This window comes from Silene latifolia, chromosome X (genome assembly GCF_048544455.1).
Source record: "Silene latifolia isolate original U9 population chromosome X, ASM4854445v1, whole genome shotgun sequence".
Classification (NCBI taxonomy): Eukaryota; Viridiplantae; Streptophyta; class Magnoliopsida; order Caryophyllales; family Caryophyllaceae; genus Silene; species Silene latifolia.
This window is the reverse complement of record NC_133537.1, coordinates 26,385,304-26,396,923: the sequence shown is the minus strand read 5'-3', so window position 1 is coordinate 26,396,923 and position 11,620 is coordinate 26,385,304.

Sequence of the window (11,620 nt, the reverse complement as noted above, 5' to 3'; positions counted from 1 at the left end):
CCCCATGTGACCGGTTCAAAATTGTAGGGCAAGTTCGCGACTTTAGGACGTCTCCCAAGCCTTTGCATTAGCTCCTACAACCTTTACCCCGGGTTCATTTTAATTGACTCCCTATATTCATTAGATTTATTGGTTAAAAGTTTCAGGATCGTCGCTCTGATACCATTTGTAACACCCCCATACTCCAAGTGCCTTACCAGGACCACTCAGGTATAAGGATGCTACCATCTCGGTTACCCGAGGCATGCTATTCATAAGACAATAACGAAACAACTTTAAATGATATAACTTTAGTGAAAAGTACAACTGAAACCAAATCCCAAAATACGGGTACAAGTTCTCAAACCAACTGTCTACTGAGTTAACTGAAAAGTTATAAAACTAATAAAACTACAGCGGAAGACTTCTATTGTCAGACGGTGGCACATCCGAGCTATCCCAGCACTCAACTCAAACCTGCTCAATTACTGCTCACCATCCCCGAATGGATCACCGCAGTTTTTACAAAAAAACAACCGGGGTCAGTACTAATCACACAACTTATAAATATCAACAATACGATAAATAGACGGCTTAACCGTCACACACACACACAATCACACCAATCCCAACAATCTCAATCACCGACTGTCCACTGGACCAGCCCTGCCAGTGGGGGACCGCAGCCGTTCCCACCTAAGCCCCGCTCATCATACCGAGCGATAACCCTGTCCATTAATGTGCACATCCCTCCTGTGGCGGGTTCCACAGGAGGCGAAACTAGGGCGTGAAGCCACTCCCGTAAGTGACTCACTCAGCCGAGAACGCATCTCGAGAACCAGAGACAAACAATCACAATCACAATCACAGTCGTCACAATACAATTACGATATTAAACAATCAATCTCAACACTTCAACAATCATCCCATTATGGGACTAATACTGAGTAGGAAATCCCACCTGGAAAGCACAACTATCAGACGGTCTCTACAGCTGTATCAAAAAGCCTCTTCTACAAAACCTCCTCCTATCATACAACATATAAACACTACCAAATCACAATCTACACAAAAACCCCCAAATCACCATATTAGGGTTTAACCAACTTAAAGGAAAAACAGTAAAAAGGGTACATAGATCTTACCCTCGACGCAAGGATCTCAACGGTATAACAAACGATGAAAACCGACCTTCCAAACTCCGGGATTTGCTAACAATGCGATTAAAGGGATGAACGTACTTGCTTTCTCTCTTTGACAGTAAATTAGGTTTTGAAAAGTGTTTAGAATGATGACGGAAAAGATTATATACCTTAATCGCATAATTAACAAAACCCGAGAAATAACTCCCCGTAAACTGGCTACTCGATCGAGTAGCTAAGGTGTGGCACCCCTCGTTGAGGTAACTAAAAGTGACTAGTAAATCGTGGCGGAAACACGAGATTTTTAAAACTTTTAAGGCTTCCATTGAAGTCCAACGCGAGGTATCACTAACACGATAAATAAGTTTAGACAGTTAAGTTTAAGTTTACAAAACAAGTCTATTTATTGGGGAAAAGATATCCCACGAATTAACATAGATTCGAAAAGTAGGTGAGTCTATTATGTGATAACTAAATAAGGTCCGAGGTAAGAACTCGCTAGCTCACACGGTCTTCCCCACTTAAGCTTCATCACCAACCTGTCATTCATAATAGATATGAAAGCCACGGTCGGTGGGGAGTAACTCGTTCTCCCACCACAATATGTCAAAATACAAGTAATTAAGAATTTAATCAAATAAACAAGCATGAGAGTAAGATACTTACGGTGACGAGAGGATCATGATTAGTATACAAAATGCAATAAGAGTAGTTACGCATAAATGAGAGAAGAATTATTAGGTCAAACGGTCAAATATTGACTCAACTCAAATGTAAGACAAATTACAAAGTATAGACTCAAACAAGACAACCCTCTAGACTCCAACCTCTTGGTAGGACGACGATCATAATACGGTCCTAGTCTAAACCTGGCCAGACTCTCGGGATGGACGACACCCGATTCGACAAACGATACCAAATCGTATCCAAGACTCGAAATATGGTACACCTAACCGTGCCCGAAACTCGAGTAACCTCAAGCGGAACCTTGTCACCTAACCGTGACCCCCGGTCCGAAAAAGGCGGAAGGAAAAATAGCCCAACTCGGAAACAATGGCACCTAACCGTGACCCAATGTCCGAGGGCAAATAAATAGGGAATGTCGAGTAGTCTCACAATGTAAAACGTCACACTCGGGTCCGAACAAGAACCATAACCATTATGCATGATCATAACATTAATGAGTCTTAAAGTAACCAATTATCGATAGGAAAGAAGATGCATGCATAGCTCAATCATTATTAGAAGTCGCAAGTGAAATAGAACAAACAGGGGACTCCCAGCCGGGTGGTGTACCGGCCGCCGGGCCACCGGCTGGGACAACACACTAATATTGAAAATCCAAAGAAACTTACAAAGACTCCCAAATTAGGTCATTAGACCGTGCCGCCGTCACCCGTGGGACTACACCAAATTTCAAAAACTCATAAAACCTTCATTGCACTCCCACCGGTCGGAGACCGCCGCGGCACCCTACTGAATACGCCCAAACTCAAAATCACCTAAAATCCTCGTGTACTCCCAAATCGGTGACCGACCGCCACGTCACCCGGGCTGGGACTACAGGCTTTCTAAAATGTGCTCAAAATTTACAGGGATCTCCCAGCCGGTCAGTAGACCGGCCGCCGGTCACCCGGCTGGGACTACAAACACGCGGATTCCATGCAAAACACTTCCAAACCATTTGAAACCAACAAAAATCGTTTCCCATCAATTGTTTACGTATCCTAGCATGATTCTAACTCGGAAAAACAACATATTTGAGCATGTGAATGGGTAATTTCGGATTCAAGAGATGTAGCATGAGATTTTCATCCAAACATGTGAGAATTGCAAACAAGCATGATATTCAACAACCAAATTAGCACCAATCATGAAAGATACAACTTTTAACATTCATATGAGATTATAACTACATAAAACCACACAATTTTAACATAAAAGTCGAGTAACCCATCACCGTTACCTTTTTGCACTTCAATCTTCTAAAGACTCGTCAATGATGTAGCTATCCTCCTCCGGGTTGTCCAAGTTCTCCCCTAAACACAAAAATAAAGATATTAAGTCAAGAATCCACATCCTTGAAAGATGAGAATTTCGAAAAAGAGGAAAAGATGGCAACTTTCTTACTTAGAAACAAGGGAAATGAGAAAAGGAAGAGAATGGCGCGAAAAGGAACGAGATTGGTGAAGAATTGAGTGAATTATGGTGATTTTAGGGTTGAGAGCAAGGGTTTAACAATGGTGGAGTGGTTGTTGGGAAATTTCAGAAATTACAAGTGAGGGAGATGAAGTTGTGAGGGTTTAGTTGAGGTTTTGTGTAGAGAAAAGAGGGGGAAAAAGGCCCATGAGTCAAGTTAAGCCCAATAACTCAAAATGAGTCGGTATCCACTAGAATTTTCGTCCCAAGTCTACTATAACTCGAGACGGAGAATAATATTATTAAAATCTACACTATTATTACCGTTACACGGCTATGACGATATTTTATGAAAATAAGCTTTAAATAATAATTATTTAATAAAAATTACTTAAAAATTTATTTAAAATATAAGGAAAGCGCGGGGTGTTACAATCATCCCACCTTTAAAAAGTTTCGCCCTCGAAACTTGAAACGAAAAGGTATTACCTTAAGAAAACAAACTAGGGTACTTGACACGCATGGAAGCCTCCGGCTCCCAAGTCTCTTCTTCTACATCACCACACTTCCACAAAACCTTCACCAAGGGCACCACTTTGCTCCTTAGCTTCTTCTCCTTCTTATCCAAGATACGAATCGGTCTCTCCTCGAAAGAAAGACTAGGCTCAAGCTCGGGAATCTCATTTTGCAACACATGACTAGGGTCACTAATGTATTTCCTAAGTTGAGAAACATGAAAGACATCATGAACTTTACCCAAACTTGGGGGCAAATCCAACTTATAAGCCACGGCACCAATCCTCTTTATCACTTCATAAGGTCCAATGTACTTTGGACTCAACTTCCCTTTGACTCCAAATCTCTTTACTCCTTTCATCGGGGACACTTTCAAGAACACTTTATCTCCAACTTCAAATTCCAAGGGTCGACGGCGAACATCGGCATAGGATTTTTGACGATCTTGGGCGGCTTTCATTCTTTCACGGATGAGCTTCACTTGATCAATTGTCTCGGCTAACTTGTCGGGTCCTAGGTCACGAACATCACTTGCTTGATCCCAACAAATCGGACTTCGGCATTTCCTTCCATAAAGGGCTTCATAAGGGGCCATCTTGATAGAAGCATGATAACTATTGTTGTAAGAAAATTCCACCAAAGGTAAGCTCTTCTCCCAACTAGAATGAAAATCAAGGGCACAAGCACGCAACAAGTCTTCTAGAGTTTGAATCGTCCTCTCGGATTGTCCATCGGTAGCGGCATGAAAAGCGGTACTCATCAACAACTTACTACCCATAGCATTTTGCAAAGCTTTCCAAAATCTTGAACAAAACCTCGGGTCACGATCCGAAACGATCTCCTTAGGAACGCCATGGTAACGAACGATCTCATCAACATAAGCACTAGCAAGACGGTCTAAACTCCAAGTTTCTTTGATAGGAATGAACCTAGCACACTTGGTCAACCTATCTACCACAACCCAAACGGCGTCCTTTCCACCAACGGTCTTAGGCAAAGCCATCACAAAATCCATGGAAATGGACTCCCACTTCCATAAAGGAACATCCAATGGTTGTAGCAAACCACCGGGTCTCTTATGCTCAATCTTCACTTGTTGACAAGTAAGACACCTTCCAACATATGACACAATGTCATTCTTCATGTTAGGCCACCAAAATTGAAGCTTCAAATCCTTATACATCTTGTCTCCTCCGGGGTGAATCGAATAAGGGGATAGATGAGCTTCATCTAGAACTCTCTTCCTCAAGTCAACGGCATCGGGCACATACATGCGTCCTCGGTAACGGAGGTAACCTCTAGCATCAATCTCACAATCCTTTGCTTTCCCTTCAAGAAGCTTGGCTTGAAAACTTTTAAATGTAGCGTCGTCCACAAGGCTATCTAGAATCTCACGATGAAGAACGGGCTCGGCAACCATAGCACCAAGATAATCAAAACCACTCTCTACAAGTTGCAAACCTAACTTACGAAACTCGGCACAAAGGTCATCGGGGAGTACACGGATAGCACTCAAGGGATGAGTAGACTTCCTACTAAGGGCATCGGCAACCACATTTGCCTTACCTTCATGATACAACAACTCCATGTCGTAATCATTCACCAATTCCAACCATCGTCGTTGTCTCATATTCAAATCCTTTTGGGTGAAGATATACTTCAAACTCTTATGATCGGTGTAGATACGGCAATGGACTCCAATGAGGTAGTGTCTCCACATCTTCAAGGCATGAACAATGGCGGCTAACTCCAAATCATGAGTGGGATAGTTCACCTCATGAACTCTCAATTGTCGCGAAGCATAGGCAACAACTCTTCTATTTTGCATGAGAACACAACCCAAACCCATCTTAGAAGCATCACAAAACACATCAAAATCAACTCCATCCTCGGGCAAGGTCAACACGGGAGCGGTAGTCAACCTCTTCTTCAACTCTTGGAATGCACTTTCACAAGCTTCGGTCCACACAAACTTGGTCTCTTTCTTCAAAAGTTGAGTCATCGGTCTAGCAAGCTTGGAAAAATCTTTCACAAAGCGACGGTAGTAACCCGCCAAACCCAAGAAACTACGGATTTCACCAACATTGGTTGGACTCTTCCACTCAATCACGGCTTCAATCTTCGAAGGATCTACCATGACACCATCCTTAGATATCACATGGCCTAGGAACGACACCTTAGACAACCAAAATTCGCATTTGGAGAATTTGGCAAACCACTTTTGACGACGGAGGATCTCCAAAATGATACGAAGGTGATCGGCATGCTCTTCTTCGGACTTGGAAAAGATGAGGATATCGTCAATGAAAACCACAACACACTTGTCTAAGAACTCACTAAAGGTCCGGTTCATTTGGTCCATGAAGATAGAAGGGGCATTGGTTAAACCAAAGGGCATCACCTTAAACTCGAAATGTCCATATCTCGTGCTAAAGGCGGTCTTAGGGATATCGGACTCACGAACGGGAATTTGGTGATAACCGGATCTCAAATCAATCTTGGAGAAAGTAGAAGCACCTTTGAGTTGGTCAAACAAATCTTCAATTCTTGGTAGAGGATACTTGTTCTTGATGGTAACACGGTTAAGCTCACGGTAGTCAATGCAAAGTCTCATAGATCCATCTTTCTTCTTCACAAAGAGAACGGGAACACCCCAAGGCGAGGCACTAGGTCTAATGAATCCTTTCTCAATCATCTCATCAAGTTGCTTTCTCAACTCCTTCAACTCGGTTGGCGCCATGCGGTACGGGGCTTTAGCAATCGGACCGGTTCCGGCACAAGGTCGATAGAGAACTCAACATCACGCTCGGGAGGAATTCCGGGCAATTCTTCGGGAAAGACATCGGCGAACTCACAAACCACGGGCACTTCCTCGATCTTCGGTAGGGGAGGGGAGGTAGAAGTCACCACACAAAGGAAGATTTGGTAACCTTTCCTCCTCATACTCATCAACTTCAAAGCGGAAATCAACTTCACACCTTCTTGGGAACGGACTCCTCTATATGACACACGAGTGCCTAGCGGACTCTTGAGGCGAATCTTTTGGTCTCTACACTCGAATCTTGCATCATACTTTGACAACCAATCCATACCCAAAATTACATCGAATTCCTCGAGGGGAAAACGAAGTAGGTTAGCGGGGAATAAGGTTCCCGAAATAGAGATAGGAATGTCGGAGAAAGTGAGGGAACAAGAGAACATCTCTCCGGAAGGTAAGGATATAGAAGTTTCCTCACTAGGAATAGGTTCAATGGCTAGCTTTTCGGAGAATTTGGAAGATATAAAAGATAAAGATGCGCCGGTATCAAATAAAATGAGGCAAGGTTGATCAAAAATTGAGAACATACCCGTAATGATATCGGGATGAGCGGCGGCTTCGGCTCGACTCATGACAAAGATAGTTCCTCTTGGCCTAGCATTTGGAGTAGGGGCATTCTTCTTCTCGGGGCAATCGGCAACACGATGTCCGGGCTTCTTACAATGAAAGCAAGTCAAGGGCTTGCCATAACATCCAACTCCGGGGTGTAGAGCTTGTCTACAATGGTAGCACTTACGGTCCTTCTCAAGTTCATTAGTTGGTGTGGGAACTTGTCCTCTAGGTTCTTGAACTCTCGGTCCTTGTCCTCCATGATCTTGCATCCTTGGCACAAACCTTCTCTTGTTGGCATAGTTGGAAGTAGAAGGCACAAATGGTCTCTTGCCATGAAAGTTAGAACGATAAGAATGAGAAGAGGAGTGGATTTTGGAATCTTCTTCAATGGCCTTCAAAGAGCTTTCGGCCCAAATAGCATCATCATAGACTTCCACAAAGGTAGTTGAGCTTCTTCTCACCATGCTTTCCACCTTAGGATTCAACTTGTTCTTGTAGAAGTAGACACGATCCTCTTCATCTTTCACGAACTTGGAGGCATAATGAGCAAGTTCATTAAACTTGTCGGTGTAGGCTTGAATTGATAGCTTCCCTTGCTTGAAATCCATGAATTCCTTCAACCTTTGTTGCTTGAGCTCCTTAGGATAGAAGCGAGTCTCCACAAGTGACTTGAAGCGGTTCCAATCAAAGTTGGGGTCTTGAGTAGCGGTAGGACCGGTCAAAGTCCACCACCTATCGGCTTCTTTCACAAGAAAGTGAGAGGCTAATCTCACCTTGTCCTCCTCTCGGGCATCAAAGAGAGAGAAGTTCTTCTCCATATCACGAAACCACTCCGAGAGAGCAACGGGATCCACTTCACCACCATAGGTCCTAGCCTTGTTCCTTGCGAGTTGACTTGCAATCCAAGCATAGCTTCCTTGACGGTTAGCTTCATGAAGGGGGGGAGCGGGTTGAACATTTTGTTGGTTAGCAAGCACTTGAGTGAGGGCTTGCATGATAGCATTATCCACATTGGTCGCTCGTACCATCTTTTTTTTTGCAAAAGCAAACAAGTTAGAACCTATCACCAAGCATACACAAAAAGGCTACCAACTTAGGTCCTTAATTCTACCCATCTCTCATTCATTATTTAAGGTCAAGTAAGAATTTTTAAGTTGGGGCACACGTGTGTGCGTCGGGAGCAATATATGCTCTGATACCAACTGTGACACCCCTCGTTGAGGTAACTAAAAGTGACTAGTAAATCGTGGCGGAAACACGAGATTTTTAAAACTTTTAAGGCTTCCATTGAAGTCCAACGCGAGGTATCACTAACACGATAAATAAGTTTAGACAGTTAAGTTTAAGTTTACAAAACAAGTCTATTTATTGGGGAAAAGATATCCCACGAATTAACATAGATTCGAAAAGTAGGTGAGTCTATTATGTGATAACTAAATAAGGTCCGAGGTAAGAACTCGCTAGCTCACACGGTCTTCCCCACTTAAGCTTCATCACCAACCTGTCATTCATAATAGATATGAAAGCCACAGTCAGTGGGGAGTAACTCAGGGTTCTCCCAGCCACAATATGTCAAAATACAAGTAATTAAGAATTTAATCAAATAAACAAGCATGAGAGTAAGATACTCACGGTGACGAGAGGATCATGATTAGTATACAAAATGCAATAAGAGTAGTTACGCATAAATGAGAGAAGAATTATTAGGTCAAACGGTCAAATATTGACTCAACTCAAATGTAAGACAAATTACAAAGTATAGACTCAAACAAGACAACCCTCTAGACTCCAACCTCTTGGTAGGACGACGATCATAATACGGTCCTAGTCTAAACCTGGCCAGACTCTCGGGATGGACGACACCCGATTCGACAAACGATACCAAATCGTATCCAAGACTCGAAATATGGTACACCTAACCGTGCCCGAAACTCGAGTAACCTCAAGCGGAACCTTGTCACCTAACCGTGACCCCCGGTCCGAAAAAGGCGGAAGGAAAAATAGCCCAACTCGGAAACAATGGCACCTAACCGTGACCCAATGTCCGAGGGCAAATAAATAGGGAATGTCGAGTAGTCTCACAATGTAAAACGTCACACTCGGGTCCGAACAAGAACCATAACCATTATGCATGATCATAACATTAATGAGTCTTAAAGTAACCAATTATCGATAGGAAAGAAGATGCATGCATAGCTCAATCATTATTAGAAGTCGCAAGTGAAATAGAACAAACGGGGACTCCCGGTAGGGTGGTGTACCGGCCTAGCCAGCCACCTACCGTGGGACAACACACTAATATTGAAAATCCAAACAAACTTACAAGTGCACTCCCAGTAGGTCGGTGGCCAGAGACCCGCCGTCACCCTACTGGGACTACACCAAATTTCAAAAACTCATAAAACCTTCAAGTGCACTCCCACCGGTCAAGAGACCGGCCACGGCCACCCTGGAATACGCCAAACTCAAAATCACCTAAAATCCTCGGTGTACTCCCAGCCGGTCAAGTAGACCGGCCGCGGTCACCCTACTGGGACTACGAGCTTTCTAAAATGTGCTCAAAATTTACGGGGATCTCCCGGTAGGTCGATGACCCGGCCGCGGCACACCCTACTGGGACTACAAACACGCGGATTCCATGCAAAACACTTCCAAACCATTTGAAACCAACAAAAATCGTTTCCCATCAATTGTTTACGTATCCTAGCATGATTCTAACTCGGAAAAACAACATATTTGAGCATGTGAATGGGTAATTTCGGATTCAAGAGAGGTAGCATGAGATTTTCATCCAAACATGTGAGAATTGCAAACAAGCATGATATTCAACAACCAAATTAGCACCAATCATGAAAGATACAACTTTTAACATTCATATGAGATTATAACTACATAAAACCACACAATTTTAACATAAAAGTCGAGTAACCCATCACCGTTACCTTTTTCCACTTCAATCTTCTAAAGACTCGTCAATGATGTAGCTATCCTCCTCCGGGTTGTCCAAGTTCTCCCCTAAACACAAAAATAAAGATATTAAGTCAAGAATCCACATCCTTGAAAGATGAGAATTTCGAAAAAGAGGAAAAGATGGCAACTTTCTTACTTAGAAACAAGGGAAATGAGAAAAGGAAGAGAATGGCGCGAAAAGGAACGAGATTGGTGAAGAATTGAGTGAATTATGGTGATTTTAGGGTTGAGAGCAAGGGTTTAACAATGGTGGAGTGGTTGTTGGGAAATTTCAGAAATTACAAGTGAGGGAGATGAAGTTGTGAGGGTTTAGTTGAGGTTTTGTGTAGAGAAAAGAGGGGGAAAAAGGCCCATGAGTCAAGTTAAGCCCAATAACTCAAAATGAGTCGGTATCCACTAGAATTTTCGTCCCAAGTCTACTATAACTCGAGACGGAGAATAATATTATTAAAATCTACACTATTATTACCGTTACACGGCTATGACGATATTTTATGAAAATAAGCTTTAAATAATAATTATTTAATAAAAATTACTTAAAAATTTATTTAAAATATAAGGAAAGCGCGGGGTGTTACATAAGGTACTCGATCGAGTGCCCCCTTACTCGATCGAGTATCATAGTTATTCGATCGAGTACCCAACATGTCAGAAACTATTTTAAAACGCAACTCACCCTTACTCGACAGAGTAAGGCCTACTCGATAGAGTACCCCGAGACTCATAAATACGGAGTATTACAAAAAATCTACCCTAATTACTCCTAATAATCGGTTTATAGGGAGATTAAGGAGAAATTTTTCTAACCTAATTTTTTCTAACTCATTCTTGCCTCTCATCTCAACACAAAAACCGAAAACCCTAATTAATTTACTGAAATTGAGGGATCGATTCTAGCAACAAGTGAAGGGCATATCTCATATCGTCTTGGGTGCAACTAATAGGCGAATATCATTGCGATATTGTTTTTAGGCCGAATTTGCTAGGACCGAAGGTTAATTCTTCATCTCTTTACCTTTTTGTTTATGTAATTTAATTTTATGACTAGTATTCATCATTATAATTCGTTATAATCCTTAAATTTAAAGGGATGCATACAGATAAATCCCACAAGTGGTATCAGAGCCAAGGCCACGAATTTATTTTGATGATTTTCATAAAAATCGGATGTAAACAAAATAAGGGTTTCGAAAAAAAATTTATGGTTTCGGTTAAAAAAAATTTTTTTGCCGATTTTTTTTTTCTGCCGATATTTTGCTCTTGTTTTTGATGATTATTTCTATTTCGATTTTTCATATTGTTGTTTAATCAGTTAAAATAAACATATGATAAATTGGTAGTTTTTGATTTAATGAAGATTAAGTTAAATTGTAAATGGAATCGTCATGTCAATGATATAAAATTTTGTTTTTGTTATATAGTTTTTGGCTTATACGATTAATCATGTTTTATTAATTCATATGTTAATCATGTTCTAATAGCAACTATAAACGATTTTCTTCAT